Raw genomic sequence first — 26,446 nt, forward strand, 5'->3', positions numbered from 1 at the left:
AAATGTACTTTATAGTGGAAGAGATGTATGTTTAATACAGAGTATGTTTCTAGTGAAATCACACCTTATGTATGAGCTTTTCCAATGAATATTTTTAAAATGTGGCAAGATATATTTAAAAATCGATAGAATGAATATTCTGTCTATTTGTAAAGTTTCTAGAGAAAATATTTACTTCAAAGCTGGGATGAGAACATGTGATGGAAGTAGAACGGTGATCATGATCATGACCTGGCTGGGGTGGCCATTCATCTCTGACCGTGGCCTTGAGAGTCTGGCCAGAAAAGACATTCCTATCTCCATATTGAAAATTTTGGGGTCTTGGTTTCTGTGATAGCTAATTTTATGTGTCAAACTGATGGGCTATCAATGCCCAGATTAAACATTATTTCCGGTGTGTCTGTGAGCTTGTTTCCAGATGAGATTAGCATTCGAATTGATAGACTCAGTAGCACAGATTGACCTCCCCAGTATGGGTGGGCTGGTGTCATCCAACCCATTGAGGGCCTGAATGAAACAAAAAGGTGGAAGAAGGAGGAATTTGCCCCTTTTGTTTCTTGCCTGCCTGTTTGAGCTGGGACATCTAATTGTGTCTTCTCTGGCCCTCAGACTTGAATGTATACAATTGGCTTTCCTGGCTCTTGGCCTTCTGACTTGGACTGGCTTTCCTTGGTCTTCCGCTTGCAGACAGCAGACTATGCTGTTTTCTCAGACTTCGTAATCACATGAGCCAATTCGTCATAATTATTCTCTCCCCAGCTCCTTGAGCTTTATCTCGATCTTATCTTTCCTATCTATCTACCAACCTACCTACCTACCTACCTACCTATCTACTACTGATTCTATTCCTCTGGAGAACCATGACTAATGCAGTATCTTATTCCTCTAATATCTCACCATGGATGCTTTATTCATGAATTTATCTAAACATTTGGATTCCAAATGTTTGAATATGGAACCCCAGTTCCACTATGATTTTGAATCAATTATTTAATCATTTGGAGCAGTAGGGACTTGAAGCCCACTTTTTCCTCCCTGCCCTAGCAGAGATTCTCCATGAGTGTCCTGCCCCTGCAGCAGACAACTGCCTGGGCATCCAGGTGTTTCCAGATGTCTTCTGAAATGTAGGCAGAGGTTCCCAAACCAAAATTCTTGACTTCTGCGCACTCGTAGGCTAAACACCACATGGAAGCTGCAAAGGCTTGGGGCTTGTACCCTTTGAGTCCATGGCCCGAGGTCTATGTTGGCCCTTTCAGCCATGGCTGGGGCAGCTGCAACACAGGGCACCAAGTCCCTAGGCTGCACACAGCATGAGTCCCCTGGGCCCAGCCCACAAAACCATTTTTTTCATCCTAGGCCTCTGAGTCTGTGATTGGAAGGGCTGCAGTGACACCATCTCACTTGCCCTGGAGTCCTTTTCCCCATAGTCCTGGGGATTAACACTTGGCTCCTTGTTACTTATGCAAATTTCTGCAGCCAGCTTGAATTTCTCCTCAGTATGCGGATACATATACCTGAGACCTATCTCAAAAAATGGGATTTCCTTTTCTGTCATGTTGTCAGGCTGCAAATTTTAAAAACTTTTATGCTCCACTTCCCTTATAAAACCGAATGCTTTTAACAGCACTAAAGTCACGTCTTGAATGCTTTGCTGCTTAGAAATTTCTTCTGCCAGTTACCCTAAATCATCTTTTTTAAGTTCAAAGTTCCATTAATCTTCAGAGCAGGGGCAAAATCCTGCCAGTCTCTTTGCTAAAACATAACAAGAGTCATCTTTGCTCCAGTTCCCAAAATGTGCCTTGTCTCCATCCGAGACCACCTCAGCCTGGACCTTATTGTCCATGTTGCTATCAGATTTTTGGTCAAAGGTATTCAGTAAGTGCCTAGAAAGTTCCAAACTTTCCTACCCTTTCCTATCTTCTTTTGAGCCCTCTAAATTTCCAATCCTTGCCTGTTACCCAGTTCCAAATTCACTTCCACATTTTTTAGTATCTTTTCAGCAATGCCCCACTCTACTGGTACCAATTTACTATATTAGTCTGTTTTCATGATGCTGATAGACATACCTGAGACTGGAAAGAAAAGGAGATTTAATTGGACTTACAGTTCCACACTTATGGGGAGGCCTCAGAATCATGGTGAGAGGTGAAAGGCACTTCTTACGTAGCGGTGGCAAGAGAAAATGAGAAAGATGCAAAAGCAGAAACCCATGATAGAACCATCAGATCTCATGAGACTTGTTCACTACCATGAGAACAGTATGGGGGAAACTGCCCCCTTGATTCAAATTATCTCCCACTGAGTCACTCCCACAACACATGGGAAGTATGGGAGTATAATTCAAGATGAGATTTGGGTGGGGACACAGTCAAACCTTATCAGAGCACAAAATTGGCATGGAAGTATTCAATAAATATGAGTTCCTCTGTTAGCCAGGTTTTTACTGAAAAAATTCTGTATATCAAATACCTACCAAATCTCAATGGCATACAGAAATACCATTTATTTCTCACTTGTGGGTCTGTAGCTCACTCTACTTCAGGGTATGGGTCAAGCTTGTGTCTGCTTCATGTGGTTTATTCCAGGACCTGGACAAGGGGAAGACGCTAACTGGGATATATTTTCACTTGGTGGAGGTCAGAAACTTCACAGGGATGGACAGATACATGAAATGCCTCTTAAGGCCACATGACCAAAATCCCAAATCATTAGGATGGAGAGTAATATCCCCTCATGCAAGTGGGAGGGAGAAATGAGTGAATATTTGTTAAATAATAAGCTATCACACTTCCCTTTGTCCTTTCATAACTTTAAATAAATCTATTTCCAGCCCTTTTTAAATCTAGCTCCAAACCTACCACAAATGTAGAAGGCTCTCCATAAAGCAGTTTCTCTTTATTGTTATAAATTAAATATCTATTAGGAAGACTTCTTGCTCACTTTTTAGATAATGCTGTTCTAATTGCTTTGGTTGATAATGGCAATGTTTGTTCTATCTAATCTGGGCCAACTAGCCTGGTTAATGGCAAAGAGTTACAGATGTGCTGTCCATATGGCAGCCACTAACTACATATAACTATTTAAATTAGGTGAAATTTAAAAATTCAGTTCCTTAGTCACACTAGTCACATTTCAAGTGATCAATAGCTATATGTGCCTAGCGGCTACCATACAATTTAGTACAGATATAGGACATTTCCATCATCACAGAAAGTTCAATTGGACAACATTGGTTTAGACACAACAATAATAACCATAATCGTCTTCATTTATTAACACTATGTGCCAAGAACTCTGCTATGTATGCTCCATGCTTCCTTTAAGTTCACCCTTACAGTCATCCTGTGAGATCAGTACTATTATTCTTATTTTTCTAATGAGGAAAGTGATGGTTAATAATGCTAAGAATAGACACAATCTTGCCACTGGGTAAGTAACTGGGAGTGTCATGTCTGTTTGACTCCAAAGCTCTGCCTCTGAGCCACTAATGTCCTCAGTTTTCCAATGGGCTATCCTCAGGCCATCTCAAGAACAGATACCAAGATGTCCAATAGTAGAGCAGAGGTCTCTAGACTCCAAAGTTGGTTCAAGGAGCCAGGAGAGCTTTATGGTTATGGTCACTCCAAAAGTTTCCTCAAAGATCTGGTGCCTTTCCTGACACAGCAGTTCATGACTCTGATGGATTCTTCCTTGATAACTCCTGTTGTATTAAGCACTTTGTGCTCTTTTCTGCTGAGGGGGCTTAGCAGGGGTTCAGTTTTGGAGGATGCTATTGTTTAAATGTGGTGTTCCCTCTAAGATACCACATTCAAACCACAGCATCCTCCAAAATGATGGTGTCTAAGAGGTGAGGCATTTTGGGAAGCAATTAAGTCATGAGGTCTCTGCCCTCATGAATGGATTAATGCCCTTACAAAAAAGGCTTTAGAGAGGGTTCATCCCTTTTTGCCTTCTACTTTCTGCCATGTGAAGATGCCACCATGAGAAGATGCCACCGATGGAGCAGCCCCTCACTACACGCCAATGTTGGTGAAGTGGCATCATAGTCCAGGGTAAATACCTGGGCTTTGTCGTCTTGCACCAAGATTAAGGATGCGGACACACACAGGAATGAGTTTAAGCAGAGATTTAATAGACAAAAGAAAGAGAAAGGAGAACAGCTTTCTCCCTTGTGACAGAGAGGAGCTCCCGAATGTGAAAATCCAGCCCATGGTGGGCTGCACTAGATTTTATAGGCAGGCATGAAGAGGCGGTGTCTGATTTATGTAGGGCCCACAGATTGGTTTGATCAGATGTGAGGTTTACATAGCACGCAGGGAAGCCTGGTTGCCCTACCCTAATCTTGTTATACAAATGGAATCTTTGCCTGGCTGGTGCCATATTGTCTTCTTCCTACTGTACATGTGGTTTGGTAAAGATAAGGAAAGGTGAAGCCACCTATTTGGACATGCCTATCCGAGGTAGGATTTCATATTTTCACAACTGCTGGCATTCACCCATGCAAGCCTCTAGCTTGCTTGTCTATGTCTGCAGCTTGATTTTACAGGCTGCTCTTTGTTAGAAATGAAAATGATTTGGTGCCTACTTTTTATTAAAAGAGAAACTTACCAAGGACTCCTGTACCCTCACTATCTTCCTAAGTAATTGCTTAACTCCTATATCAATACCATAAGCATATACCTAATGTAAGAGCTAAAATTATAAAACCCATAGAAGGCAATATTGGTGAAGATCTGCATGACCATGGATTAATTGATTTTTGAAAAATATGATACCAAAAGCACAAGTAATAAAAAAAAATAGACAAGTTGGACTTTGTTAAAACTGAAAACATGCATCAAAAGACACTATGAAAAAAGTCAAAAGACAGCCCACAATATGGATAAAAATGTTTGAAAATTGTATAGCTGACAAGGGTCTAGTATCCAGAATAAATAAAGAACCCTTACAACTTAGCAATAAAGAGACAAATAGCCTAATTTTTAAGATGGGCAGATAATTTTAGTGGAGATTCTCCAAAGAAGGTATACAAATGGCCAATAAGTACATGAAAGGCAAATCAAAATTGCAAACAGATATCACTTCACACCCACTAAAATGACTATGATTTTTAAAATGGGGAATAATAAATGTTGACAGGAATGTAGAGAAATTGGAAAACTCATACATTGCTGGTGGAAAAATACAATGAGGCAGCCACTTTGAAATAGTTTTCCTCAAAAAGTTAAACATAGACTTACCATATAACCTAGTAATTTAACTCCTAGGCATAAACCCAAAAGAATAGAAAACATATATTCATATATAAACGTGCAGAATGTTCACAGCATAGCATTAGCATTAGCATAAAAAGTTGCAAAAATTGTGAATATATGAAATAGCCAAAGGCACATAGCCAAAAAATGAACCAACCCAAATGTCCATCACCTGAAGAATTGGGAGATAAAATGTGATAAATTTGTACAATGGAGTATCAGACATAGGAATGAATTACTGATACATGCTGTAACATAAATGAACCTTGAAAACGTTATGCTAAGTGAAAGTAGCCAGCCACAAAAGGTCACACATTGTATTATTTCATTTAGATGAAATGTCCAGAATAGGCAAATTTACAGAGAAAGAAAGCAAATTAGCAGTTGCCAGGGAATGAGGGAGGGGAGAATGTTGAGTGACTGCTTAATGGTTATGACATTTCCTTTTGGTGTGATAAAAACATTCTGGAACTAGATGATGGTAATGATTGCAGACCATTGTAAACATACTAAATGATACTGAATTATACATTTTAAATGGCTAAAATGGTGAATTTTATGTTATATAAATTTTGTCACAATTTTTTGAAATACTAGACATTCAACTACCATACAACCCAGCAATCTTCCTTCCATGTGTTTATTCCAGAGAAATAAAACCTGACGTTTAAATTAAAATATATGTATGAATGTTTATAGTAGCTTTATTCACAATAGCCAAAAACTGGTTCTTTAATGGATGAATCAGCAAAACAAACAGGTACATCCAAACTATGGAATACTACTCAGCAAAAAGAAGAAGAAGAAGAAGAAGAAGAGGAAGAAGAAGAAGAAGAAAGAAGAAGAAGAAGAAGAAGAAGAAGAAGAAGAAGAAGAAGNAAGAAGAAGAAGAAGAAAAGAAGAAGAAGAAGAAGAAGAAGAAGAAGAAGAAGAAGAAGAAGAAGAAGAAGAAGAAGAAGAAGAAGAAGAAGAAGAAGAAGAAGAAGAAGAAGCGGAAGAAGAGGAGGAGGAGGAAGGGGAAGAGGAAGGGGAAGAGGAAGGGGAAGAGGAAGAGGAAACTATCAATACAAACAACCAGGATGAATCTCAAGATAATTAGACTGAAATGATATAGAAATAGAGAACAGATGAGTGGTTGTCAGGGGTTAAAGAAGAGGTGAGGGAGGGAGGGAAGTTGTGTGGCTATTAAAAGGCCACATGAGGGATCCTTGTGATGGGGATATTCTGTATCTAAAATTTATCATAATTTGGTTTTGATATAGAACTTGTTTTTGTCAGATGTTACCACTGGAGGAAACTCGATAAAATTACACAGAATCTGCCTGCATAAATTTTATAGTTGCATGTAAATATAAGATTATTTCAAAATAAAAATTTTTGAATTACAAAATTTTTAGTTGAATATAGCAATATTTCTGATACAAAAATTTGAAACAGTTATGAAAAGAAAATGGTGGGCCATAAACTACTTTTGCTTTAGGCCTTCACATCATGTAACATTAGGAGTAGGGTGTGGTTAACATTTATTATGCATGTGTGATTGTGTTTCACTATAAATGTGCCTGGCACTCTATGGAATCAATTTAGACCTCACAACACTGAAAGATGGGTATTTTTACCCCATTTTCCCAATGAGAAAACTGAGGTACAAAGGTATTATATAATCTGCCAACAGCTTGATATTACCAACAAAATGTAAACACTGGTCCCTCAGACAACTCCCAGCCACTCATTACCATGCTGTCTCAGAGCTCTCACTGTGACCAAGATAATGAGGAGATGGCTGGGGAGCTCACAGTGTTCTAATTCTTCATAAATGCGCTCAACCCCTTGGTCCTAGTTCATTTGTGCCACTGAAACAAAATATGACAGACTAGGTAATTTAAAAAGAACAGTTCTGGAGGCTGGGAAGTTCAAGATCAAGGTACCAACAATAGATATAGGAGTTAAGAAGAAATTACTTAGGCAGTTAGTGAGGGTATGGGAGTCCTCAGTAAGGTTTCCCTTTTAATGAAAAGCAGCTCCCAAATCTTCTTTTCTAACACAGAGCAGCCTATAAAATCAAGCTGCACACATAGGCAAGCAAACTCGTGAAGCATAAACGGGTGAATGCCAGCAGTTATGCCAATAGGAAAAGGCTACCTGGGACTAGGCATGATCAAAATGGCAACTCCATCTTCCTTTCTCTTTGCCAAACCACATGTACAGTAGGAGGAAGACAACATGGTGCCAGGCAAGCAAAGACCTCATATGTATAATAAGATTAGGGTGGGGCAACTAGCCTTCCCTGCATGCTATGTAAACTTCACATCTGATTGAACCAATCTGTGGGTCTATGTAAATCAGACAACGCCTCCTCATGCCTGTCTGTAAGATCCAATGCAGTCTGCCATGGGCTGAATTTTCCCATTTGGGAGCCCCTCTGTCTGGTCGGAGACAGTTGTTCTCCTTTCTCTTTCTTTTGCCTTGAAACTTCCACTCCTAACTCACTCCTAGTGTATCCATATCCTTAATCTTCTTGGTGTGTGATGATGAACCCCAGGCATTCACCCCAGACAATGACATTTTGTTTATCAATTCATCAATGAAGGATAATTTGTTGATTTAAGACTCTGTGTTGACAATTCTTTTCTTTCAGCACTGGAAAAATGGGGTGCCACTTTCTATGACATTCATGGTTTTCAGTGAGAAATCTGTGATTCAAATTGTTTATTTCCTATAGGCAAGTAGTATTTCACTCTCACATTCAAGATTTTTTTTTTTCTTTAAGAAGCTTGACTATAATATGTTTTATTGTGGATTTCTCTCAAGTTAATCTTGTCTGGGGTTCAGTCAGGTTTTTGAATCTGTAGGTTTATGTTTTTACTAAATTTTAGGAGCTTTCAGCCAGGATTTGTCTGAGTTACTTCTTCAGTCCTGTACTGTTTCTCTCCACCTTCCCTAACCCCAATACACAATAGTGGATCTTTTTATATTGTCTTACAGGTCCCTGAGGCTCTCTGTTTTTTCTTTCAGTCTATTGTTTCTCTTTCATTCAGATTGGGTAATTTACATTATTCTGTCTTCCAGGTCATTCATTCTTTCCTCTGTCACCTCCCTTCTGCTATTAAGCTCATCTATGAGTTTAAAAAAAATTCAATTAGTATGTTTTTTAGTCCTAAAATTTCTACTTAGTTGTTCTTTATATCTTCTAATTTTTACCTGAGACGTTCTATTTCTGTGTTGAAACTTTCTATTTTTTATTTAAATGTGCTTACCGAAACATTTTTATGGTGGATGCTTTAAATACTTGTTAGATAATTCTAATGTCTCTGTCATCTTAGTGTTGGCATCTGCTGATTATCTTTTTCTAGTAAATTTAAAGTCTTTTGGATTCTTTTTATGGCATGATTTTCCATTGAATCTTAGACATTTTGGGTACTATGTTATTAATGTTGGATTTTTCATTTTATTCTATTTTTATTTTATTGGTACATAATATTTTGCATATTTATGGGTACATGTAATATTTTGTTACATAAATAGAATGTGTAATGATTAAATCAGGATATTTGAAGTATACATCACCTTGAGTATTTATCATTTCTATGTGTTGAGAACATCTCAAGTTCTCTCTGCTAGCTACTTTGAAATATACACTACCTTGTTGCTAACTGTAGTGATTTTGCTCTGCTATCAAACATTGGAACATATTTCTTCTGTCTAACTGTATGTTTGTACTCATTAATCAACTTTTCTCCATTCTCCTGTCACCCACACAACACTCCCAGGCTCTGGCATCTGTTATTCTATCCTCTATCTCCAACAGGTCAACTTTTTAAGCTCTCACATATGAGTGAGAACATGTATTTTTCTTTCTGTGTCTTGCTTATTTCATTTAACGTAATGACTTTCAGTTCCATCCATGTTGCTGCAAATGACTTGATCCCTTTGTATATCAGCATAGTATTCAATTGTGTGTTTATACCACATTTTCTTTATCCATGTATCTATTGATAGACACTTAAGTTGATTTTATTTCTTGGCTACTGTGAATAGTATTGTGATAAACATGCAAGTGAAGGTATCCTTTTTCTATCTTGTTGGTCTTGTGAAGATCAGTTGGCTGTAAATACGTGAATTTATTTATGGATTATCTATTCTGTCCCATTGGTCTATGTGTCTATTTTTAAACCAATACCATGCTGTTTTGTTATTATAACATTGCAGTGTATTTTGAAGTCAGGTAGTGTGATACATCCACCTTTATTACTTTTGCTCAGGGTTGCTTTGGCTATTTGGGGTTTTGTTTTTCATTTGGATAAATATCCAGTAGTGGGATTATTAAATTATATGGTAGTTTTATTTTTAATTTTTTTGAAAAATTTCTGTGTTATTTTTCATAGTCACAATACTAATTTACATTCCCACCAACAGTGTATAAGAGCTATGTTTTCCGCATGTCCTCACCAGCATCTGTTATTTTTTGTCCTTTTAATAATGGTTATTCTGTGGTAAGATAATATCTCATTGCAGTTTTAATTTTTGTTTTCCTGATGATTAGTGATGCTAAGCATTTTTTTCATATACCTGTTGGACATTTCTATGTCTTCTTTTGAGAAATGACTATTTATGTCCTTTGCCCATTTTTAAAATGAGATTATTTGTGTGTTTTTAAAATTTATTTATTGTTGAGTTGTTTTAGTTCCTTCTTGGATAGTTTGGAAATATTTTTTTGCCATTCAACAGGCTGTCTCTATATTCTGTTGATTGCTTCTTTTGTTACGCAGAAACTTTTTAGTTTAATATTGTTCCATTTGTCTGCTATTTGTGTCTTTGAGGTCATAGATTTAAAATCTAAAATCTTTGATTAGATCAATGTTCTGAAATTTTTTTCCTTCTATTGTTTTATATTTTCAGGTCTTAACATTTAAGTCATTAACCCATCTTGAGTTAATTTCTTAATATGTTGAGAGATAGCCTAGTTTTATTCTTCTGCAAATAAGTTTCCAGTTTTCCCAGCACCATTTATTAAAGAGGATGTCCTTTCCCCAGTGTATGTTCCTGATGGTCTTGTTGAAGATCAGTTGGCTTAAATATGTGAATTAATTTCTGGATTATCTATTCTGTTCCATTGGCCTATGTGTCTGTTTTTATACCCAATACCATGCTCTTTTTTTTTTTTATGATAACATTGTAATGTATTTTCAAGTCAGGTGGTGTGATACCTCCACCTTTATTATTTTTGCTCAGAGTTGCTTTATCTGTTTGGGCTCTTTTTTCATTCCACATAAATTTTAGTGTTATTTTTCTAATTCTGTGAAAAATAACATTGGTATTTTGATAAAGATAGCGTTGACTCTGTAAATTGATTTAGGAAAGATGGTCATTTTAATGATATTAATTCTTCTGATCCATAAGCATAAAATATCTTTCCATTTGTGTCCTCTTCAATTTCTTTCATTAGTGTTTTGTAGTTTTACTTGTAGAGAACTTTCACCTCCTTGATTAAATTTATCCCTAGGTATTTTTTTTTTGTAGTTATTGTAAATGAGAGATTGTCTTTATGATTTCTTTTTCAGTTATTTCATTATTGGTATATAGAAACTGTACTGATTTTTGTATTTTGATTTTGTATCCTTTAAGAGTTTTTTTTTAGTTGATATGTTTTTTAAAAATTTTATGGGCTATGTTTTGTGTCCTAACATATGGTCTATCCTGGAGAATCTTCCATGTGCTGATCAGAAGGATGTGTATTCTGTTGTTGTTGGAGAAAATGTTCTGTTAATATCTGTTAGATCCATTTAGTTTAAAACCCAGTTTAAATCCAATGTGTCTTTGTTGATTCTCTGTCTAAATGATCTGTATAATGCTGAGCGTAGAGTGTTGAAATTACTGAATTTATCCGTTCTAAGAGTTTTTTTTTTTGGAGTCTTTTTTTTTTTTTTTTTTCTAAATATAAAATTATGTCATCTGGAAAGAGGGACAATTTGACTTCCTCTTTTTCAGTTTGGATGCCTTTTAATTCTTTCTTTTCCCAAATTTCTCTGAAACTTCCACTGCTTTGTTGAATAGGAGTGATGAGAGTGGACATCCTTCTTTTGTTCTAGTTCTTAGAGAAAAGGCATTTAACTTTTCCTCATTTAGTATAATATTAGCTGTGGATTTGTTATATATGACCTTTCTTATTTTGGGGAATCTTACTTCTATACCTAGTTTGCTGAGTTTTTAATCATAAAGAAAATTTTTAGTTTTATCAAATGCTTTTTCCGCACCTATTGAGATGATCATATGGTTTTGTCCTTCATTTTTTAAAAACCCTGCATGTGGCATCCAGTCTCTTTTGTTGTTTTGATGTGATGTATTTTGTTTTTAGATTTGGATATGTTGAATCATCCTTGCATCCTTTGGTATGAATCTCACTTGGTCATGGTGTATTATCTTTTTGACACATTGTTGGATTTTGTTTCTCTTGTATTTTGTTGAAGAATTTTGCAGTATATTCATCAGGAATATCAATCTGTAGATTTTTTTTCTCTGTGTGTGTGTCCTTGTTTGGTTTTGATATTAGGGTAATGCTGACCTCATAGAATGAGTTAGGGAGAATTTCCTCCTGTTCAATTTTTAAAAATAGTTTCAGAAGGTATTAGTTCTGGGTTATACATTTGATAAAATTTGGCAGCAAATCCATCTGGTCCTGGCTTTTCTTTGTTTTATTACTAACTCAATTTTCATATTTGTTATTGTTCTATTCAAGTTTTCTATTTCTTCCTGATTCAGCCTTGTTAGGTTGTATGTGTCTAGTAATTTCCTCATTTTTTTCCTAGATTTTTTTCAATTTGTTGACATACAGCTGCTCATAGTAGGCTCCAATGATCTTTTGTATTTCTGTGGTATCAGTTACAGCGTTTCCTTTTCTTTTCTGATTTTGTTTATCTGAGTTTTATCTCTTCTTTTCTTGGTTAGTCTAGTTAGTAGTTAATCAATTTTGTTGATTTTTTGGAAAAATTTTTTATTTCTTTCATCCTTTGTATTTTTTTATTAGCTTCTATTTCATTTAGTATGCGCTGATTTTTATTTTTTTTCTTCTGCTAATTTTAGGTTTGATTTGTTCTTTTCTAGTTCCTGAGGAGCATCATTAGATTGTTTACTTAAAATTTTTCTATTTTAAAATGTAGGCATTTATTGCTATAATTTTTTTTTTCTTTTCTCCATCCCACAGATTTTAATATATTATATTTCCATTTTCATTTGTTTCAAAAAATTGTTTGATTTTCACCTTAATTTATTCATTGTCTCAATGGTCATTCAGGAACATATTTTAAAATTTTCATGTATTTGCATAATTTCCAAAGTTCCTCTTGATATTGATTTCTTGTTTTATTTTATTGTTATCTGAGAAGATAGTTGAAATGTTTTTAAAAAATTTTATGAGCCTTGTTTTATGTCCTAACATATGGTCTATCCTGGAGAATGTTCCATGTGCTGATCAGAAGGATGTGTATTCTGCTGTTGTTGGAGAAAATGTTCTGTTAATGTCTGTTAAATCCATTTAGTTTAAAACCCAGTTTAAATCCAATGTGTCTTTGTTCATTCTCTGTCTAAATGATCTGTATAACGCTGAGAGTAGAGTGTTGAAATCCCTCATTATTATTGTATTGGAGTCTCTCTTTTTAGATTTGGTAATATTTGCTTTATAAATCAGGATGCTACAGTGTTGGGTGCATATATTTAGAATTGTTACATCCTTTTGCTGGAGTGATCCCTTTATCATTATATAATTGCCTTGTCTTCTTTATTAACTATTTTTGACTCAAAATCTGTTTTATCTGATATAAATGTAATGATTACTGCTCATTTGTGGTTTTTGTTTGCATTGAATATCTTTTTCCATTGTTTTAATTTCAGACCATATGTGTTTTTACAGATAAAGTGCATTTATTGTAGGCAGCATTAGTTTGATCATTCTTCCCTTCTCCATTCACCCAGTCTATAACTTTTAAGTGGAGAATTAATCCATTTATATTCAATGCTATTATTGATATGTGAAGTTTTGTTTCTGTCATATTTAAACTGTTTTCTGGTTGTTTTCTATATTATTTGTTCCTTTTCTTCTCTTATTGTTTTTCACTGTGTTTTGTTCATTTTCTGTAGTAGTACCATTTAAGTTCATTCTCTTTCTCATTTGTGATGCTTTACGAGTGAGTTTTATACTTTATGTGTTTTTATAACAGTAAATGTCATCCTTTCACTTCCATGTTTACGACTATTTTGAATATATCTTGTAAGTCTGGTCTAGTAGTAGTGATAAATTCCCTTAGCATTTGATTGTCTGGAAAAGACTAATTTCTTCTTAGCTGAAGAAGGATAATTTTAGTGGGTATAGTATTCTTGGATGACAGTTTTTTTTTTTTTTCTTTCAGCACTTTAAATATCTCATTCCCTTCTGGCCTATCAAATTTCTGCCAAGAAGTTTGGTTTCATCTGATGGGGCTTCCTTTATAGGTGACTAATTTCTCTTGTTGTTTTTAGAATTCTCTGTCTTTGACTTTAGAGAGTTTCACTGTAATGTGGCCTGGAGAAGATTGTTTTATATTGTGTCTGTTTAAGGATCACTTAGCCTCCTGTATCTGGATGTCTAAATCTCTTGCTGGGCTGGGGAAGTTTTAATCTATTATCTCATTAAATAGTTTTCCTAACCCTTTCATTCTTTCTTCACCTTCTGGGACCCCAGTAATTTGAATATTTTGTCACTCCCTGGTGTCCCATATGTCTTAAAGGCTTTGCTCATTCTTTTAAACTTTAAAAAAATTTTTTTTCTGACTGGTTTTTTTTTTGAAAGAACTGTCTTCAAGTTCTCAGAATCTGTATTCTGTTTCATCTAGTCTGTTGAAGCTTTTGACTATATTTTATATTTCTTTCAATAATTCTTCAGCTCCAGAATTTCTGTTAGATTTTTTTGTATGCTATCTATCTGGTAAATTTCTCATTCAGATCATAAATAATTTTTTTCTGATTTTTTGCATTGTTTTTCAGAATTCTTTTGTATCTTATCAAGCTTTATTAAAATCAATATTGTGAATTCATTTTCTGAGATTTTGTAAATTTTTTTTCGATTGGGATCTGTTGCTGGGAAATTATTGTGTTTTTTTTTGGTGGTATCATATCTCCTTGCTTTTTCATGTTTTCTGTGTTTTCATTGCTTTCTGCACATCTGCCATAATGATCACTTCTTCTAGTGTTTTTGAATTTGATTTCATAGAGGAGGATTTTTTCCCTGAAGATTTATCTATGGTGTTTGTTTGGTAGAGCACTTTGACTTTGATTTTGGGTATATGCAGTAGTTTAGTCTTTGCATGATTTCTTCAGATATAAAAGGCATTAGTGGAATCTATGATTTTGTTGGTGGCTTGGGGTGTTGTTATTAGTTGAGGCTGTGGTAAAATTTTTCTGGGGACTGGAATGCCAGATGGGTCAGTCTTTGGGCTGCAGTGGTGATGGTGGTGGGCTGAGAATGACTGTCTTTGAGCTCCAGAGCAATGTATGTTGGCTACAGTGTTTGTGGGTTCAGGGACCCAGGCAGGTGTTTGGGTTTTTGAGCTCCTCAGGCATGGGTAATGGCAGTAGCAGTGTTGGGATAACCTCTGGGTCCTAGGTAGTGCACATTGGTGTGGATGGTACTGTGGGGGGAGAGGTGGGCCAGTTGCCAGATCTGCAGGTGGCACATACATGTAGGTGCCAGGTGTGATGGTAGTGGCAATGTGAGTAGGCTCAACCTGAGACCCCCAGAAGGAGTGCTCAGGTGCTTACTGTGGTAGACTGAGCTGGGAAATCCCCAGGCCTCCAAACTGCACACTCTAGCATTGGGGGAGAAAATTTGGGCCAGGAGTGCTTGTCTTCAGGTTCCCTGATGGTATATGTAGGCAGAAGCTATGGTAGGCAAGGGAAGGATAATCCCTACACTCCTGGTGGCATGCTCATGCTAGGGGCAATAAAAACTGTGCTGTGGACAGTTACCCTAGGAGGTCAGGGGCTGCCTCTAATGGCAGCACCCTAGGTTGGCTAGTGGGAAACACATGCCCTTCTCTTGCTGCAACATCAGTGGCACTTGCTTACCAACTTCACCAGTGGTTAGTCAGGTTAGAGGGGGCTCCTTTCTCCTTCTGGGTTGAGGTTGAATCTCTGGCTCTCCAGCAGGCCTCCACTCATTCCTCCATGACTGAGATGGGGGGAATTGTCTTGTTACTTCTCCATTGACACTAAGATTGGGGGATGACCTCATTAACAGTAGGAGGTAATGGAAGTTTTAACTTTGCATAGGACTCCACTGACACCAGCCCACCGTGCAGGAGGAGAGGTGACTTGTTACTTTGTGTGTTTATGGGAAGTCCAGGTTTCCACAGTGGTCTCTACTGAACTTCATTTTGCTCTCAGGAGAATCATTTTAAATGCATTCCTGAATCCTTTAATTCTTCCCTGGACAAAGTTGTATGTACATCACTGCTTTATAAACTGTATTCTTTGAATTATAATAAAGGTAATTTGTTCCTGGCACAGAAACATGCTAATTATGGTACTAATAAAAAAATGATTTATTGCTGTTCTCTTTTGCTAGTCTTTTATGGGGAAAGAACCTTTGTTACTCAGACACATTTAGTAGTGGACTGGGAATTATTTAATGGAAGTAATAGACTAAGAGGAAGACAAGGGAGAAGGCTGGAAGTTTAGCTAGATTTACAACGGAAAGAATAGAGTTACTGGCAGAAGACAATAGGCAAAATAAAAGGAATGATTCTACTGGGGCTGAGATTTGGGGGACATTTGGGAGAAATTGGAGGGTACTTGCTGTTAATGAGCAAAAGTGAGAGATGAGATCAGGAAAGGGAGTTTTAAGAAGTGTTATATGTAATAAAGGGAACACGCCTCAGGTGATTTCAATAAAGCTCTGAATAGTTTTTATTTGTGTACATCAAGACTATTTTTTCCTTGAGTGCAAAAAGATGCTAAGAAGGAGCCAAGAAGCAGTTGAGCTTTATATATAAGAAAACTGGTATTTGATATGTCTGATATAAATGATATGTTCAGTGGGATAACATAGATCAGAGGCTTGAGGATTTTAGACTATTAGTAACAAAATTATGTTCTTTCGGAATTTAAGGAAATGAATGTATAGCTATAAATCCTGAGCATCACTGAGCATATTTAGAGTGTATCTCTAGCTTTTGTTCAGTAGCAGTGACCATTGTTTCTCTATCCCAAATGGCATACTACTATTGTACATTCTTTAAACAATCACTTTTATCATCTATTATTTAAGGAAAATAAATATAAGATGAATTGCAAGCTGAGTTGCAAGCAATGTAGTTTTTCCTTCTGTTCCCTATAAGTTTTAATTATAAGCAATAGTGATTTGTAAAGTGCAAGTTCTTTGACTAATTATATTTAAGTTGCATCTGGGAAACTTTTGCTGCACGAGAAACATTTGCATTGTGAGGGAAAAAATGTTCCATGGTAAAATGCTTGGCAGTTGCTGCATACTCTATGCTCCCTGGGATAGTACAGGCTCTGAAGTGTTCTTCCATGAGGAAACGAATATAACCTGACATTTCCAAGACTTGGTGTTCAAAACCACTTTTATCTTAGAGCCCTTATTCACCTGTTCTGAAACATTCTTCAGTGCAAAAAATGGTAAGTGCTGATTAATTAACTATGCCTAAGAAATGACTCTTTTTGGCTGGGATAAAACCTAGGGTCACTTTTTCTCTCTTTTTCTTCATGAAAGACCCACTTCTGTCCTTCAGTGAGATGGAGATTTCAGCACTCCCAGAGTTTCTGTCTCTTTCTACCCTGATATGTGCCTAGAAGCCCAGTTGTTACCTGAATCCTTCATTGATTAGGGAAGATGACGGGGTGAGTCAATCAGGCAGTGAAGGACTGCTCAGATTTTCAGATCAAGATAACCTTTTTAGCAGGGGATTTGCAGATATTATCACCTCTGCCAAGGACACACAGACCTGGGAGCTACCTATTCAGAAAACAATGGGTTCCGCAATCACAGTCTGTTTCTCACAAGAAGGAAAAATAATTACATATTAGTGATGGAGAGCTAATGTAGGGGATGTTTCAAAGGCCTCACAGTATGGTGACCTTCAGAGAATCTCGGAATGAGAATCACCATATTACTTTTCAGTTGATTCTATTTTGTCTCTGTCTTCATTATAAAGAAATTTAATATTATGTAAGAGTTATAATATTGATCATTACCACATAGATTTTATATGTGATGAGTCCAACTATGTCTTTCCAAACATAACAATGACTTTATTTCTTAGCTCACTTTAGCCTTTTATTCTAGGTAAATAATTTCCCACAGAAACCTTTGCCCCAGGAAAATGATTTTTCCCTACTATGTTTATTTCTAACACCAATCTTCTGCTTTATATTTCTTCCTTCCTTTCCTTACTAATTTTGTATAGCTCAGTTTTCTTTGGCTAAATAAATGTTGCTTACTCTTAATGTTCTAGTCTGAGCTTCACTTGTTTCAACAAGATTTTTTATGGCTACTCTGGCTGAGAATAATTTCACTTTCTTCTGGAATTCTGTTGCATTGAAAGCACCACCAAGTTTGCCATCTCTTTCAACTGCCTTTGCTTCTATTTCATATTTGTCATTTCTTCTATAGAATCTATGTTCTCTTAGGTTGCTGACTGTATTTTTTATTTGATTTGTATCTTTTGCAGCATCTAGGAAATATCAGTCATAAGAACTTGTGGTAGACAGAATAGTGTGCCTCACCCCTCACCAGAAGATGTTCACCCCTAGAAACTGTAAATATGTTAAGTTACATTGCACAAGATAATTGAGTTTGCAGATGAATTTAGGGTTGCTAACCAGATGACTTTGAGATGAGGAGATTATCCTGAATTATACAAGTGAGATCTGTATAATTACAGGGGTCCTTATAAGTGGTAGAGGGAAACAGAAAAGAAAGAACCAGACAGTAAGAAACTCTGCCAGATGTTTGAAGGTGGAAGAAGGGGTAAAAATCCAATGAGGAAGATGGAGGAAGGGGACAATAATCCAAGAAATGTGGGCCACCTCCAGAAGCTGAAATAAGCAAGGATTTGAATTCTCACTGATAGCTCCAAGAAGGAACAGCCCTGAGGACACCATGACTTTAGTTCAGTTAGACCCACGTGTTACTTTTCCATTGACACTATGATTGGGGGATGACCTCATTAACAGTAGGAGGTAATGGAAGTTTTAACTTTTCATAGGACTCCACTGTCTTGTGGAGTTTTTTAGAAAAACTCCAGAACTGCAAGATAATAAGTTTGTGCACTCTTAAGCTACTAACTTTGTTGTAAATTTTACAGCAGCTGTAGGAAATTAATATAGTGCTCAATAAATACTTTCAGGTTGAAGAACTTATAAACTGTTATGGCATAAAGACGCCCTCAATAAATCCCAAGTATTTCAGAGAGAGAATCTTGCTCTGTTGCTTTGTGCCTGTTTTAAATTTTTTGTAGAGTCAGTGGTTTCATTATGTTGCCCAAGGCCGGTTTTGAACTTCTCACCTCAAGCGGTTCTCTTGCCTTGGCCTCTTAAAGTGCTGAAGTTGTAAATGTGAGCCATCACACATGGCAAATCCTTTTTGTCACACTTATATTCCCTAATTAGTAGAGATGAAAATGAACTGGCAATCTTCCTCTAGCTATGCATATAGTTGAAGCCAACTGTCAAATACTCAACTTTTTTAAAATTGGATTTTTTTGTGGTAAAATATCCATAACAAAAAATTTACCATCTTAATCATTTATAAATATTCTGTTTGGTGGCATTTTGCACTTTATTTTCATTGTGCAACCATCACCACTATCCATTTCCAGAACTTTTAAATCTTTAAAGTGCAATTCTGTTCCCATTAAATAACTAACTCCCCATTTTTATCTTCTCCAGCCTCAGGCAACCATCATTCTACCATCTGTCTCTATGAGTTTGACTACTCTCAGGTACTTCATTAACTTAAGTGGAACCATGTCTTTTAGTGTCTGACTTACATCATTTAGCATGATATCTTGAAGGTTCATCCATGTTGTTGCATATGTTAGAATTTCATTCCTCTTTTCTTTTATTTTAAGTTTGATACATTTTTTTATTTTCAATTTTTGTGGGTACATAGTGTGTATATTTACGGAATACATGAGATAGTTTGATTTGGGCAAGAAATGTATAATAATCCCATCACGGAAAATGGAATATTCATCCCTCAAGCATTTATCCTCTGTATTACAAACAATCCAATTATAATCTTTTTGTTATTTTAAAATGTACAATTAAATTATTTTGACAATAGCCATCCTTTTGTGCTATTAAATACTAGATATTATTCATTTTATTCATTCTTTCTAACAAAATTCTTGTAACTATTAACTATCCTCACTTACCCCTTACCCCTCGCTGCCCTTCCAAACCTCTGGAAACATCCTTCTACTCTGTATCTCCTTGTGCTCAATTGTTTTGAATTTTACATCCCATTTATAAATGAGAACATGTAATATTTGTCTTCCTGTACCTGGCTTATTTCACTTAACATAATGATCTCCAGTTCTATCCATGTTATTGCAAATGATAGAATCTTATTCTTCTTTATGGCTGAATAGTACTTCATTGTGTATAAGTACCACATTTTCTTTATGTATTCATATGTTGATGGACACTTAGGTTACTTACAAATCTTGGCTATTGTGAACAGTGCTGCAATAAACATAAAAGTACAGGCATCTCTTACGTATCCTGATTTCCTTTCTTTTAGGTATGTACCCAGCAGTGGGATTGCTCAATTTTTAGTTTTTTGAGAATCCTCCAAGCTGTTCTCCATAACTGTTGTATTAACTTACATTCCCATAAACAGTGTATAAGGATTCTCTTTTCTCCATTTCCTCATCAGCATTTGTTATTGCCTGACTTTTGGATAAAAGTCATTCTAACTGCGGTAAGATGATATCTCTTTGCAGTTTTCATTTGCATTTCTCTGATGATCACTGAGGTTGAACATCTTTTCATAAACTTGTTTTCCATTTTGCATATCTTCTTTTGAGAAATGTATTTTCAGATCTTCGCTAATATTTTATTTATGTTATATTTTTTTCCTATAGAGTTGTTTGCACTCCTTATATATTCTACTTATGAATCCCTTGTCAGAGGGGTAATTTTGCAAATTTTTTTTCCCATTTTGTTGGATTTCTCTTCACTTTGTTGACTGCTTTTTTTTGCTCTGCAGCAGCATTTTAACTTGATGTGATCACATTTGTCTACTTTTCTTTGGCTGCCTGTGCTTGTGGGTATTATTAAAGAAATTTTTGCTCAGATCAATGTCCTAGAGAGCTTTCCCAATATTTTCTTTTAGTAGTTTTATAGTTTGAGGTCTTAAATTTAAGTCTTTACTCTATTTTGATCCAAATTTTTGTATATGGTGAAAGATAGGAGCCTAGTTTTATTCTTTTGCATATAGATATCCAGTTTTCTTAGCACCATTTATTAAAGAGACCATCTTTTCCCCAGTGTGTGTTCTTGGTAACTTTCTCAAAAATGGGTTCAATGTGGGTGTATGAATTTGTTCCTGGATTCTCTATTCTCTTGCATATGTTTATGTATCTGTTTTTTATGCCAGTACCATGCTGCTTTGGTTACTAATAGCTTTGTAGTATAATTTGAAGTCAGGTAATGTGATTCCTCCAGTTTTGTTCTTTTTGCTCAAAATATCTCTGGCTATTCTTGGTCTTTTGTGGTTCCATATAAATTTTAGGATTTTTTTTCTATTTTCATGAAAAATGTCATTGGTATTTTGATAGGGATTGAATGTAGATTGCTTTGGGTAGTATGAACATTTTAACAATGTTGATTCTTCCAATCCATGAACATGGACTATCTTTCCATCTTTGGTGTTCTCTTCAATTTATTCCATAAGTGTTTTACAGTTTTAATTTTAGAGATATTTTACCTCTTTGGTTAATTCTTAGGTATGTAATTTTATCTGTGGCTAATGTAACTGGAATTAATGGTTTTGATTTCTTTTTCAGATTGTTCACTGTTGGCATGTAGAAAGTCTACGGATTTTTGTACGTTGATTTTGTATCCTGTAACCTTACTAAATTTGCTTATCAGTTCTAATAATTTTTTTGTGGAGAGTTTAGTTTTTTCCAAATATAAGAAAATATTATCTGCAAACAAGGATAATTTGACCTCTTCCTTTCCGGTTTAGATGCCCTTTATTTCTTTCTGTTGCCTAATTGCTCTGGCTAGGACTACCAGTACTATGTTAAATAACTGAGGTGAAAGAGGGCAACCTTGTTGTGTTACAGATCTTGGAGGAAAGATTTTCAGTTTTTCCTCATTCAATATGATACCAGCTATGGTTCTGTCTTATATGGCTTTTATTAGGTTGAAATATCTTCCTTCTCTACCCAGTTTCGTGAGGGTTTTTATTATGAGGGGATATTCAACTTTCTCAAATGTTCTTTTAAGCATTAATTGAAATGATCACATGGTTTTTGTTCTTCATTCTGTTGATATGATGTATCACAATGATTGATTTGGGTATGTTAAACTATCCTTCACATCCCTGGGATAAATCCCACTTGTCACAATGAATGACATTTTTATGATCTTTTAAATGTACTGTTTAATTCAGTTTGCTAATATTTTATTGAGTATGTTTGCAACAATTCTCATCAGGGATATTAGCCTGCAGTTTTCTTTTTAGATGTGTCTTTGTCTGGTTTTGGTATCGGGATAATACCGACCTTGTAGAATAAGTCTGGAAGCATTCCTTCCCTCTATTTTTCAGAACAATTTGAATAGAATTGGCATGAATTAGTCTTTTTTGTTTTTAATCCCCTTCTTACTGTCATCATCAACTATCATTTCTTACAAGTCACTAAGGGTATACTTCTATAATGTTTAAAAAATCAGAGAAATGCAGAGTGAGAAGTTTTCCCATGCTGTGGGCTAACAATGGACACCCACAAGGATGTGCAACCTCCAAAGGAGCAACCAATAATATATATCTGTGGAGAATGTCACACAGAAAATGAAATAAAATCTAGGGATCCAATCAGATGCAGAGAATGTGTATACAGAATAAAGTACAAAAAAAAGGACTAAAAGATTGGTCATTTTTGATGCTCGATGAAACCTAGGAATTCAGAGGAATGTCTTCACTTATACTTGGATTTGCTCTGTCAATGTTTCTGATTGTTGTATAGCTTTTGATTTTGCATACAGTAGTTTCCCTTATCATTGGGGGATATGTTCCAAGGCCCCCAGTGGACTTCTGAAACCTCCCATAGTACCAAGCCTTTATACACTGTTTTTTCTATATATACATACCTACGATAAAGTGTAATGTATAAATTAAGCATAGCAAGAGATTAATAATAATACAATAGAACAATGATAACATACTGTAATAAAAGTTATGTGAATGTGATTGGTGTCTCTTGCTCTCAAAATATCTTCTTGTACAGTACTCACCTATTTTAGAATGTGGTTGACTACAGGTAACTGAAACAATAGAAAGGGAAACTTTGGATGAGTGGGCACTACTATACTTAGAAATACAACTCTATATGTATGATTTTATTTGTAAGACCATACTGTATTTAGGTATCTTCTAATATTTTATATAAAGCAATTTTTTGTTCCATTTTATGACTTTCTATTTATTGTGTGTGTAATCTGACACACAATAAAGGGTAAAGTTGCTTCCTCAAGGCACACTTTTAATTAAAACCTAGCATCATTTGCAGTCCTTGTTAAAAATGCACTCTTCTAGAATCCTTTGAAGTTCTGATTAAATAAATGTATTGGAAACCAAAAAAAAAAAATTGTAAAGATATTCTTGTTAACACCAATAGCTAGAAGATAATAATTTAAATGTTGCTAGCATAAAGAAAACATAAATATTTAAGGTGATAGAAATCCCAATTACCTTAATTTGATTATGTAACAGTATCAAATTATCAAAAATACCCCAAATATATGTACACGTGTTATGTATCAATTATATATACATAAATATATATATATATATATATACTTTTTAAAATGGTACTTTAGATTCTGGGGTACATGTGCAGATCATGCAGAATTGTTGCATAGGTACATACATGGCAATGTGGTTTGCTGCCTCCATCCCCCCTCTGTGACCTATATCTGGCATTTCTCCCAACTTTATCCCTCCACAACCTCCCTACCCCCCGCTGTCCCTCCCCTATTCCCCTCCAACAGACCCCAGTGTGTGATACTCCCCTCTTTGTGTCCATTTGTTCTCATTGTTCAATAGCCACCTATGAGTGAGAACATGTGGTGTTTGATTTTCTGTTCTTGTGTCAGTTTGCTGAGAATGATGGTTTCCAGATTCATCCGTGTTCCCACAAAGGACATAAACTCATTGTTTTTTATGGCTGCATAGTATTCCATGGTGTATATGTGCCACATTTTCCTTGTCCAGTTTATCATCAATGGGCATTTGTGTTGGTTCCAAGTCTTTGCTATTATAAACAGTGCCGCAATGAATATACATGTGCATGTGTCTTTATAATAGAATGATTTATAATCCTTTGGTTATATACCCAGTAATGAAGTTGCTGGGTCAAATGGAATTTCTATTTCTAGGTCCTTAAGGAATTGCCTCACTGTCTTCCACAATGGTTGCACTAATGTACACTCCCACCAACAGTTTAAAAGTGTTCCTATTTGTCCACATCCTCTCCAGCATCTGTGGTTTCCAGATTTTTTAATGATCGCCATTCTAACTGGTGTGAGATGGTATCTCAATGTGGTTTTGATTTGCATTTTTCTAATGACCAGTGATGATGGACATTTTTTCGAATATTTGTTGGCCTTATATATGTCTTCTTTTGAAAAGTGTCTGTTCATGTTTTTTGCCCACTTTTGAATCGGTTTGTGTGTTTTTCTTTCTTGTAAATCTGTTTTAGTTATTTGTAGATTCTGGATATTAGCCCTTCGTCAGATGGGTAGATTGCAAAATTTTTGTCCCATTCTGTTGGTTGCTGGGTCACTTTAATGACTGTTTCTTTTGCTGTGCAGAAGCTCTGGAGTTTAATTTGATCCCATTTGTCTACTTTGGCCTTTGTTGCCAACGCTTTTGGTGTTTTAGTCATGAAGTCCTTGCCTGTGGCACTAATTTCTTTAAATGTTTGATAGAATTCAGCAGTGAAGCCATTGGGCTTTTATTTACTGTGAGACTCTTTGGTATGGCTTTGATCTTGCTACTTGTTATTGATCTGTTCAGGTTTTGGATTTCTTCAAGGTTCAATCTTTATATGATGATAAAGCTTTATGTGTCTAGGAATTTATCCATTTCCTCTAGATTTTCCAATTTATGGGCATTTAGTTGCTCATAGTAGCCACTAATGATCCTTTGAATTTCCATAGTATCTGTTGTAATGTCTCCTTTCACATCTCTGATTTTATTTATTTGGGTCTTACCCCTTTTTTCCATCAGTCTGGCTAAAGGTTTGTCATTTTTGTTTATCTTTTCAAAAAACCAGGTTTCTGTTTTGTTGATCTGTACTGTTTTCTTCATTTCAATTTTATTTATTTCTGTTGTAATCTTTTTTATCTTTTCTTCTACTAATTTTGGGTTTGTTTTGCTCTCGCTTTTCTAGTTCTTTAAGATGCATTGTTAGGTTATTTATTTGAAGCTTTTCTTCTTTTTTGAAGTTAGCACTTATAGCTATAAATTTCCCTTTTAGAGCTGTTTTGCTATATCCCATAGGTTTTTGTTTGTTGGGTTTCCATTATCATGTGTTTCAAGAAATTTTTCAATTTTCTTCTTAATTTCTTAACTGACCCACTGGTCATTCAGGAGCATATTGTTTAATTTCCATGAATTTGTTTAATTTCCAAAATCCCTCTTGTTGATTTCTAGTTTTATTCCATTGTGGTCAGAGAAGATGCTTGATATTATTTCAATTTTTTTGATATTGTAAGACTTATTTTGTGACATAACATATGGTCTATCTTTGAGAATGATCCATGTGTGAAAGAGAAGAATGTATATTCTGCAGCCTTTGGAGGAAATGTTTTGTAAATGTGTATTAGGGCCACTTGTCCTATAATTCAGATAAAGTCTACTGTTTCTTTGTTGAATTTCTGTCTGGGAAATCTGTTTAATGCTGAAAGTGGGGTGTTAAAGTCTCCAGCTATTACTGTATTGAGGGACTGTCTCTCTAGCTCTAATGTCTGCTTTATATATCTGGGTGCTCCAGTTTGGGTGCATATGTATTTATGATTGTTATATTCTATTGCTGGATTGACCTTTTTATCGTTATATAATGACCTTCTTTGTCACTTCTTACAGTTTTTTGTCTGGAAATCTATTTGCCTAAGTATAGCTACTCTTGCTTTCTTCTGGTTTCTCCTCACATGGAATGTCTTTTATGTCCCTTTATTTTCAGTCTATTTGCATCTTTATAGATGAAGTGTGTTTTTTGCAAGCAACAGATCATTGGGTCTTGTTTTTTAATCCATTTAACTGCCCTATGTCTTTTGATTGAAGACTTTAATTCATTTACATTCAATGTTACTATTGATAAGTAGGAATTTCTGCCATTTTGTTATTTGTTTTCTGGTTGTTTTGTGGCCTTTTTCTTTCTGTTTTCCTTTTAGGGAAGGTGATTTTCTCTGGTAGTATGATTTAATTTGTTGCTTTTAATTTTTTTGTGTATTTATTGTATGTTTATTTGGCTTGAGGTAACCATTAGGCTTGCAAATACTATAAAATTCATTATTTTAAACTGAGTTGGCTGAACAATGTTTGTTTTTGATTGTATAAAGAAACACATAAAAAGAAAACTAATAAAAACTCTACACATTAACTTCATCCTCCTGCTTTTAAACTTTTTGTTGTTTCTTTTTATGTTTTATTATACTATGTCTTGAAACGTCATTGTATTATTATTTTAATTGGTTTATCACTTAGTATTTCTATTTAAGACATAGCAGAAGCTGGCTTTAAAAAGTGGATGATAAGAAACTTCTGGGAATTAAAAGAACTTGTTCTAACCCAATGCAAAGCAACCAAGAATTTTGAAAAAAGGTTTGAAGAAATGTTAACAATAACACACAATTTAGAGAGGAATATAAGTGAATTAATGGAGCTGAAAAATACAACATGAGAACTT

The 26,446-nt window shown here is 35.3% G+C and overlaps 1 pseudogene; it reads left to right on the top strand.

Annotated features, from left to right (window-relative positions):
* The first annotated feature begins 22,250 nt into the window (after window positions 1–22,250).
* On the top strand, window positions 22,251–22,893 carry LOC108317872 (annotated as a pseudogene).
* The last annotated feature ends 3,553 nt before the right edge of the window (window positions 22,894–26,446 follow it).

Source organism: Cebus imitator, unplaced genomic scaffold, assembly GCF_001604975.1.
Source record: "Cebus imitator isolate Cc_AM_T3 unplaced genomic scaffold, Cebus_imitator-1.0 Scaffold211, whole genome shotgun sequence".
NCBI lineage: Eukaryota > Metazoa > Chordata > Mammalia > Primates > Cebidae > Cebus > Cebus imitator.